The following is a 10,115-nucleotide window of genomic DNA, read 5'->3' as shown; positions in this document are numbered from 1 at the left end:
TTTTTAATTAAAATAAATATGATTTTTTTAATATTATTAGTAGAATCGTTATATTAGAGATATTTGTGCTATTTTATGAAGAATAAAAAATAAATATAAATTTAGAAGGTATTCACTCAAATTTAAATTTTTTAAAAGGATATCTATGAAAAGAAAACCTTAAAAAATTAGAATACTTGATATCGCCAGGGACGTAAGCTGCGGGGTCTTCATAACGGCTACATCGGACTCTATATAAAGAGAGTCCGGTGCTGGGAAAGGCGATTCATGGAGGTCTTGGACTCTTGGGATATTCTTCTCGCATCACTCCCTTTCTCTCTTCTCTTCCTCCTTCGCTCTATTTCACATTATCTTATCCTCGATTCAAGAAGTCTCCCAGCTCCGACTCTCCGGTTGGTTTTCCTTATCAAGATCACATGCCCTTCTTCTCTTTCTTCTTCTTGTTGACGTTGCTCTCTTGGTTGCTTCTTTCTCTGTTATTCTTTCCTAGGGTTCTTCTATGTTCAGTATACTAATTTTTCACTATATTAATTTCACCGAATTAGCGTCTTATTTAACGTTGCATTTCAACTTAGAATTTAGATTTTAATATTAGATATCGCGTGGGACGTAAGCTGCAGGATCTTCGTCACGGCTACATCGGGGGGAATCGGTCGGTAAAGAAGGGTCTTGGGATAATTCTCTCTTATCCTCCTCCTTCGTTCCTATTCCAGATTATCGTATCCTGGATACAAGAAGTCTCCCAACCCTCAGTCTGCGGTTGGTTTTCTTTATCAAGATCCTTCTCTTTCTTCTTCTTCTTACCGTTGTTCATGTAGACGGATTATGGCCATTATGTTAAGCTTCTTTATCTCTTCCTTTTTCTTTTCTAGGGTTTTTCTTGCTTCTTTTCTTCATTTTTTTTGCTGTTAGTTTTACAAGAAGAGGCTGTGATGATTCCTGAACGAGGGTTTGCTGCATTGGGAAGCGGAAAACGGCTATGTCTAACGGCAAAGCGGAATCTTGGATGCTCTGCTGTTCGGTTTGCTGCCTTCTTGCTTTATCTGGGGGACGTCTTGAGGCTAAGAACGCGAATAAATGGTGAATTCGAGCCAATTTTTCCTCTTCCTTTTCTTCTCTTTTCTAAGTCGGCGTTTTTTTTCAAGATTTTGTTTTTAAGGTTTCGTGAATTTCTTTTGCTGCTGTTTATCTCATCTGATGAGTTGTTCTTGTGGTTCCTCAAGAATTCATAGGATATGGAGGTCAATGGAGGATATAAGGTAGGGTTTTAGAACCCAATTCCTCAAATTATATTATGTTGGTCACTGAAAATTAGGGATTGTTTGCTTCCAATTAGATTTGTAAAGGTTTTGAAGAATCTATCGCCTTCCAACGACGATTTCTCAAATTTCTTGATTCATCATTTTTTTACTCCTTTTTTACTAATTTTTCTTGGGAAATGAAGGCGCGCTGTCTTGCATGGATTCCCTTTTCCTCCATCTCTTTACTCCTTTCCTTCTTTTCTCTCCAAGCAATAATATGTCAGTCAACAACTTGGAAAAGCTCCCATACCATACTCCAGAGCAAATTCTTTGTTGTACAGACCTGGCACTGCTTTTTTTCTAATGCGGCTTTCATACGGGATGACCGGGGCTCATGATAACTTAAGTTCTATCTTGTTTTCATAAAAAATTTTAGCCTCCTTATTGCAGGAGTTGAAGGAGTCCTTAGAAATTTTTCTGAAGCTGGTATTGAAGAAGCCCATCCGCTTCAACTTCCCCTTGATGATGCAATAGAATCCCTCAAATGATTTATGCTGCTGCTTTATGTGCTTTTATTTTTCTCAATCTTCCTACTCATCTCTGCAAACTTAATGGTAGTTTGCTCTGCTTATGTGCTTTTATGCTTCAGACACCAGGATCACACTCCCTGCTGCTCTCAAGTGGTGTTTCAAGTGCTACTGCATTAATTTCTGTGCTGCCTGTTCAGATTTGGTATGTACTCCACGCATTATGACCATCAATGAAACACTTCTTTCCTTTTAAACGCATAAATATTGCTTGTCTGCAGGAATTGTTCATTTGATTAATTGGTTGCCACATATTCTTCTTGCAATTGCGAGCAAAAATGTGAACTTCTTTTACTCTTTTAAATTTGCAACTTCATACTTATCCTATATTTCATAATATTACTTGCTGATTAGTTGGGGAAAGTGGAAATAGAATGTGAAAAAATTGTATTCTTTGCAATTTGGGGTCTGTTGTTCTGCAGGCTGTTGCTGTGGCCTATTGGTGACTCCCAAGATTTCTGGTAAATGGGACCAAATATGCCTTTCCTCCTACTGAACTCCATATGCCATTTCTCTCCATACCTTTCTGTTGTTTTCTTTGTTTGCCAACTATCATAATTATTCTTTTATCAACAACTTATGAAGTTGTATATGTCACATCCTTTGTATTACTTTTCTTTCTTTTGTATTAAAGACCACTAATGATTCACCCAGGAGGGGTGAGGTGTAATTTATGATGTTTAATCAACTTCTGTTATCAATTTCCCCGCAGATTGCTGAGGTGATAATGAGATCTTGTGAAGGTGATTTGCCTGTAGGAGCATAATTTGCATGTGATATTGCCCACCAAAACCAAAGCTCAAGCAATAACTTTCATGATTTTGCATGTGATATTGACCACTAATGATTCACCCAGGAGGGGTGAGGTGTAATTTATGATGTTTAATCAACTTCTGTTATCAATTTCCCCGCAGATTGCTGAGGTGATAATGAGATCTTGTGAAGGTGATTTGCCTGTAGGAGCATAATTTGCATGTGATATTGCCCACCAAAACCAAAGCTCAAGCAATAACTTTCATGATTTGCCTATAAATTTATCCATTAGAACTTATGGCTAGAGGAAGTCATGAAAGATGACTGTGTCCCTGATCTCACACTAATTCTACCTTGTCATGATAGCCTTACCTAAACTTCTTAAGCTTCCAAAAGATGTCATCTCTCATTTAGCCACTGCAATATCATACATGATAAAACGCTGAAGAGCAACCATGTGCTGAGTTATGATTCTTAAAAATTAAACTGTATTTAGATATGCCACTAGGAAAGTTTTCAGAATCAATTGTCACACCAAAAATCCTGTCTAATATTCTGGTTACTTCACGATGACCAAATGTAATGGCTAATTAGTTACTAAAGGAATTTATAAATTGAAACCTTGGAATGCATTTTCTAAGAAAAAATTGTGTTGCATATTGTAGGAAGAACATCATAATTGTTGGGGCATGGAAGTGACAGAACTGCTAAATTATGTTAATACATGTCAAATATTTTTTTTTTCAGATTTAGTGGTCCAATGCATGATAAACTTTTTGGCGATGAAAACTTCCAAGCAAGTAGGTAGATGTACATGGTCGAAAAGTTTCACAATTCTCTTAAAGAATGTTTTTGGACCTTTAGGAAATCAAAACACTAAAATTGCTGATAAATAATGTTAATGGAGACTAATTTTATAAAAACACCACTTTGGAGTGGCTTAAATAATTGAACATAGGCTAGAAATTTTCTTGGTGAATGGAGGTGCTCTTAGGTTTAGGTTGAAGGGTAAAAATGACCAGAAAAAGTTTGGAAGAAGGGATTTATGCACAAATTTGTTGTGGACTTGGCTTTGTTTAGGAACCAACAAACTTATCTGTGGCAAAAGCTAATTAGACCACTATATTCTTAGGTCATTGTTAAGGCTAGAAAAATTATTTAGGAAGCTGTTAAGGAGTTTGTTGTGCATTAGGCTGGTAACTGCTACTGGAATCAATATTGAGTGTTTTAGATGATACTGGCGAAAAAACTCCTTTGCTGGTTTATTTCTTGCTTTGATGATATATCCTAAGAATTGTATTGCATTAAGAGAAGTGCTTTACTTGACTTTGTATGGGTACCTTGTTCTGCAGAGGGTAATGTTGGTGCTACTTTAACGGGCATAGCAGGGCTTAGGGTAGTTGCTATGGTTCTTGCTGTCTTTTCAGTCAGGTAAGTAAGAACTTGCTCATGTACATCATTACATCATTCTATATTGTTAGCAACAAAAGATTTTTTATTATTAAAGCTTGCAGATACTTTACTGATATAGCAAGCCCTGATGCTGCAAGTTATAAAGGGATAGAGAAGTGTAGAGTGTGCAGTGAATGGAGCCATTAAGATCTTGACAGTTGCAGTATTATTCATACTTCAGATATTGGCATATTTTCTTTTCTTAAATAAAATAAGGTCTTTCAACGCCCCAAAAAAACATAACTTTGTGACTGTTGTGGTTATTGTGGTACCAAAACTGCTTACGTTGGCTGTCACCTTCACCTTGATATAAGTACACATGATTTCTCTGGTACATATCTTTCTTGAACTTAAATACAGATGTTTCCTGGCATATATGCTTGGATGGTGTTCAAATGATTGCATTACAGGTGCTTAGGCTTTCAGCATGTGAAACTATGGGGTCAGCTGCAACTATTTGCAGTTATAAAAGGAGCTTTGACCCTTAATTAGGTATAACCAATGTGTAGTTTCATGGTCTTTACTATTTGCTTTTTAATTATTTCAAAGTTTAATCGCAAGTAGATGTGAAAATGGGAGTGTGATATTTGGCTTTTAATATGCCGGGTCCACTTGAAGAAGTAGAAGTTTCCATTTTCCTTTAAAAAGTATTCAAATTTTATATGTTTTCTAAATCTTCAAATGTTCTACATTCATGTTTTACATGTCCACCATGGAGGCATACATTGGTGGGAGGAAGATAGATCCTCTAGAAGATGTGGAATTGAGATCTTCAACTGCATTCTATTTTTCAGTCGAAGGAATTGCTCAGAATACAACTGTCGGTATATTTGAGCCAGAGGTACGCCTGTCTGTTCTGTTTGAACTGCTCTAACCACAACTTGGTTTGTTATTACTATGACTATGACCAAGATGGACTTGTTTATTTGTTTTGGAACTAGATCGATATAATATTGTGCTGACTGCATTATATCTTCTGTGTTTTTTTGATTTTTATGAACTTTAGAGTGGCTGAACTATTGAGGATACTAGTTCACCTACTGAAAAGGCTATCCTTTATTGGGCAGTTCAGGTATACATTATACAATAATGCTGTTTACCTTCTTTTATAACACCAATGTCTTTTCTCATCAGTTGTTGATCATGTTGATGATCTTGCATATCTGGGGATGAAATTTGATGATGCAAGGTTGATATCTTCAATTCTTCAAGTCTTCCCCCTTTAATTCTGAGAAAAAGCATGGTGGTGCTGCAGTACACGTGGTAATCACATTTCATATTTATTTAAAAAACCATATTGGTTCTATATTTGCTGACAATGAGAACTAATTTAGGGCTATTGATAATTTTTTTCCTCTCTTTGGTGAATTTTATACATCTCAGATGGAACTGTGGGCATATGTGGTTCACTTCTGAAGTATGGTTGGTTCACTGATGATTTGATAATAGTTTTGCTTAATCGGGTGCTACTTGAATTATCGGACCATGCGGCAATTTTGTCACTATTCAGAAAACAATATTTGCAAACTATGTGCCCTGTTCAGGCTCATTTTGGTTCTTCTGGTTTGCTGGGCATTTACTTTTTTTGTCCTGTATACTAGCCTCAATAATTACTTATCTCTGTGACCCACTTTCTGTGAAGCTTAATAATGCTGGTTTCAAATGCTAACAGTGTTAAAATAGCTTCCTAACTAGATTTCCTGGAGTTCTTAGATCTATGCTGTGTTAATTATGTTACCTGATGCTTGCATATTTGCTACATGGGGCATCTTGCCAGCGCAGTCATGCACTGATATCTTGTTTTCTCATGCTTATTTATGCAGTATTTTTCTTCACACTGATGCATGGCTGCATATCTTAATTATTCATTTTGGTTTTTGTCTATTTGTAATTGCAGGGAGATTCTGAAGTTCACTTGCATTGGAGAGGTGCTGCTGAAATTGTTCCTGCTGCATGCAGAGCTGGCCTGAACCAGATGGTTTGGCTCAGCCAATGACTTCAGACAAGGTGAAGCTCTTTAATCCTTACTAGTTAAGCAGTTGCTGAACCATTTTGTCCCTGCAGGTTAATGCATTTAAGAAATTCATTGAAGATATGACAGCAGTTAGCCTTTGTTGTGTCGCTTCTGTACAAATTATATGTATACTTTTCCTAATGAGGAATAGGGAGACAACTGGCAGTTGCCAGAGGATGACCTGATTCTACTTGGTATTATGGGGGATACAGAAGGTGCATGGTGAGAAATGTATCTGGCAGTGATCGAGTTGGTCATTGAAGTTATGTCTAGACAATGTTTATATATATATATCTATATATTCTTAAGCAACCCCGGATAAAGACCCTTACCTTCCATTTTTAGTTATTTACTCATTTATGGGGAGGTTAGATACTCAATATTTCTTCCACTATGGAAAGGAGAAGGAATGAGTCACTTTACTATATGTCAGAAAATGTGAATGATATCAGAGTGTTTGCTGTAGGCCAAGTACAGTATTTCTTAATAAATTTATTATGTACATGACTGCAAATGTCAACTAGCTCAGTGAATCTTAACGTTGTTCCCTAATTTGACATGCAAATAACTCAGTCACTACTTTTTTTTTTTTTTGAGCCCATTAGTACTATTTTTCCACAATAAACTATCCAATTAATAAGGAGTTAAGGACCCTTCTCACATCATCCTGATCCAAAAATTACCTGGATCGGAAACCAATAGTATTCAGTTAAAGCAATTGTTTCCGTTTTCTTTGGTGATTTAGGGTAAATTAATAGGCAAATCGAGTCCAACTAATATCCATCAAGATAATTTTTCGCGTTATTAACTTTCTGGCTTCATTAATGGATCCTAACAAGTCATCTTCTATGTTCCACCTCATTTGTTTTACTCTGTTTTATTTAATATCGGTGGTGATTTTTTTGGGTACTGAATTTGTTGGCTTTCAGGATCCTTGTAGGCCTGGGGTCAGAGATGCTGGAGAGATGCACTCATGCAGGTTTCAAGATGCTTTGCCAATAAGTTGGTATGGCATAACAGACAAGCAAGTTTACAGGCATTATGAGTTGCCCTGGGAATCTTTGACCTCAATTGACTTTGATGTCAAAGTCAAGTATGAAACTGGCTTAGCATAGACAGTTGATTGCTCAACTTATTGGTCAATCAGTCATTGAATGTTTGTTAGCATGTTAATAGTGTAACCAAGATATGCGGTACCGACTGTACCGACGTACCGGTGGGCATCGGTACCGGTACGGTACCGAACCAAACCGAGCCGAACCGGTACTGTACCGATGGGACTAAAAGCCAAAAAAAATTGGAGCCGGTATGGACTGGTCGGTTTGGGCCGGTACCGGTTCGGTACGGGCCGGTATGTGTCGGCATGGGTCGGTACGCATCGGTACCGATCGGTACGGTTCGGTACCGAAATATGTAGCTGTACCGTACCGGTAGGGTCCGGTACCGGTATGTACCGGCCGGTACCGGCCCGTACCGACCGGTACGACAGACCATGAGTGTAACAAAAGTTTGTCTTTCATTAGCAAGGTTTATTTTGGAGTTAGCATCAAGAGGCCATCTTCAATAAGCTATGCTATTATTATCTATTTAGAAAATTTTCAACCATGCAGAGGAGATTTATTTTCCTTACATGTTTTAATAAATATTATAAATTTGATTTAACATTTTGAATAACTAGGTATTCTTGGTCAGTCGAAATAATCTTCAGAAAGCGAAGCTATAGCTTTGGTGTTCTGGATACTTACAGATGCCGATGCCTCAGAGCCAACTGTTATATAGGGAAAAGTATTTCGAGCCATGACTGATTCAGGAAGAGGGAGAATTGCTGAGAAAATATTTGTAAGACAAACACTACCATTCTTTTATGTATTAAAGCGAAGTCCATTGTTAAGATTTTGTCAAGATATCATAAAAGTAACATTATAGAGCATTATTTTTTGTAAGTACCAGCCACGAGGCATGTGCAATGCATGTCGGAGGGAAGAGAAAACAGAGAGTCAAATCTATTTAGGAGTCAATTCAAAGAATTCAATCTACATGGAAGCCAAATTAGAGAAAGAAATTGTATCTGTTTTCTTTGGTGATTTAGGGTAAACTAATAGGCGAATCGAGTCCAACTAATATCCATCAAGATAATTTCTCATGTTATTAACTTTCTGACGTCATTACTGGATCCTAACCAGTCGTCTTCTGTGTTCCACCTCATTTGTTTTACTCTGTTTGATTTAATATCGGTGGTGACTTTTTTGGGTACTGAATTTGTTGGCTCTCAGGATCCTTGTAGGCCTGGGGTCAGAGATGCTGTAGAGAATGCACTCATGCAGGTTTCAAGATGCTTTTCCAATAACTTGGTATGGCATAACAGACAAGCAAGTTTACAGTCATTATCAGTTGCCCCGGGAATCTTTGACCTCAATTGACTTTGATGTCAAAGTCAAGTATGAAACTGGCTCAGCATAGGCAGTTGATTGCTTAACTTATTGGTCAATCAGTCGTTGAATGTTTGTTAGCATGTTAATACTGTAACAAAAATTTGTCTTTCATTAGCAAGGTTCATTTTGAAATTAGCATCAAGAGGCCATCTTCAATAAGCTATGCTATTATTATCTATTTAGAAAATTTTCAACCATGCAGAGGAGATGTGTTTTCCTTTCATGTTTTAATAAATATTATAAATTTGATTTAACATTTTGAATAACTAGGTATTCTTGGTCGGTCGAAATAATCTTCAGAAAGCTGAATTTATAGTTTTGGTGTTCTGGATACTTACAGATGCCAATGCCTCAGAGCCAACTGTTGTATAGCGAAAAGTATTTTGAGCCAAGACTGATTCAGGTAGAGGGAGAATTGCTGAGAAAATATTTGTCAGACAAACACTAACATTCTTTTATGTATTAAAGTGAAGTCCATTGTTAAGATTTTGTCAAGATATCATAAAAGCCACATAATAGAGCATTATTTTTTGTAAGTACTAGTCACGAGGCATGTGCAATGCATGTTGGAGGGAAGAGAAAACGGAGAGTCAAATCTATTTAGGAGTCAATTCAAAGAATTCAATCTACATGGGAGTCAAATTAGGGAAATAAATGAGGTCCAATTTGTTTGCAAGTTTTATGGGAGGGATCCGATTTGATTGGAAAATGAGGAGATGAAGTGTGTGTAGTTAAGATAGGCAAAAAGTAAGTGTGATAATTAACATATTTATAAAATAAATAGGAGAGCATTGTCGGTATAAAAAGCAGCATGCGGAATCAGGAAGGAAAACTCCTTGATTACAAAACTCTCATTTTTATCAATAGTATAGATTTTTAGTTTAATTATTATTGAAATGGTGATTGGTATGATATACAAAGAAATCTAGAATCAGTTGGTATTGGTTTAGGATCAGATTGACTCAAGTCAAAACCAAAATGTGATAGACTAGCATGACATGCTTAGTGAAACAACATGCTAGCTGCTTATTTGCCAAAAACTTGCATTTGAAATTGCTAATTTGTCTGTATTGATAAAAGGAGAGTGACAGTTTTGTCTTATATTTGACCTGTCAAACAGAACTCACTGTGGTGATTATATGCATGGTGCACTATGTCAATAACTTGTGCTAATTCTCTTTCATATCCTTGTTTGATCATTTTGTATGGCTTCATCTTGTGTAAGCAGCTTCTTTGGGTCAATCTCATCATGAACCCGGTTGGAGCACTTGCGTGGTAAACAAACCAACAACAAATCACCTTGTGGACATACCTGCTGGTTGAAGTTTAGGAATGTTTGTAAACATGGTGGACCATAACAAGAACCTGCTCTATTCTCATTCATATCTTTGTTTGATCATTTTGTATGGCTTCATCTTATCTAAACAGCTTCTTTTTGCCACTGTCATCATGTACACGGTTGGAACACTTGCATTGGTTGCCATCCCTATGGTCTTGGTCATGACTCATGAGCCTCCCTAGAAAGCCTTCTTCTCGTGAAGTGGAAGAAAATGTGAGTCTCGTCCAATTAGCTTACTGATCTAGGATTCTGAGAGAGATACTGAGAAAGCGGAAGACATTGATGCTCTCTTTGACC

General features: G+C 36.9%; 1 long non-coding RNA gene across 18 annotated transcripts in view; it reads left to right on the top strand.

Moving 5' to 3' along the window:
- Positions 1 to 242: 242 nt before the first annotated feature.
- Positions 243 to 10,115, top strand: part of LOC120111500 — a 28,179-nt gene continuing 18,306 nt past the window's right edge. For 6 of the 18 annotated variants that reach the window (XR_005512666.1, XR_005512657.1, XR_005512654.1 and 3 more), the window contains exons 1-10: positions 243 to 392; positions 621 to 759; positions 873 to 1,259; positions 1,692 to 1,973; positions 3,934 to 4,525; positions 4,752 to 4,874; positions 5,040 to 5,105; positions 5,223 to 5,296; positions 5,931 to 6,040; positions 7,726 to 7,886. This is a non-coding gene — a long non-coding RNA (uncharacterized LOC120111500). Of the gene's footprint in view, positions 393 to 614; positions 760 to 872; positions 1,260 to 1,691; positions 1,974 to 2,049; positions 2,109 to 3,933; positions 4,526 to 4,751; positions 4,875 to 5,039; positions 5,106 to 5,167; positions 5,297 to 5,930; positions 6,041 to 7,725; positions 7,887 to 10,115 lie in introns of all 18 variants that reach the window. The other 12 variants (XR_005512664.1, XR_005512665.1, XR_005512663.1 and 9 more) reach the window with 12 other exon arrangements.

The sequence above is a fragment of the Phoenix dactylifera genome, chromosome 1 (genome assembly GCF_009389715.1).
Source record: "Phoenix dactylifera cultivar Barhee BC4 chromosome 1, palm_55x_up_171113_PBpolish2nd_filt_p, whole genome shotgun sequence".
Classification (NCBI taxonomy): Eukaryota; Viridiplantae; Streptophyta; class Magnoliopsida; order Arecales; family Arecaceae; genus Phoenix; species Phoenix dactylifera.
Note: the sequence above shows the minus strand (reverse complement) of the source record. Positions and strands in the feature narration are given on the sequence as shown.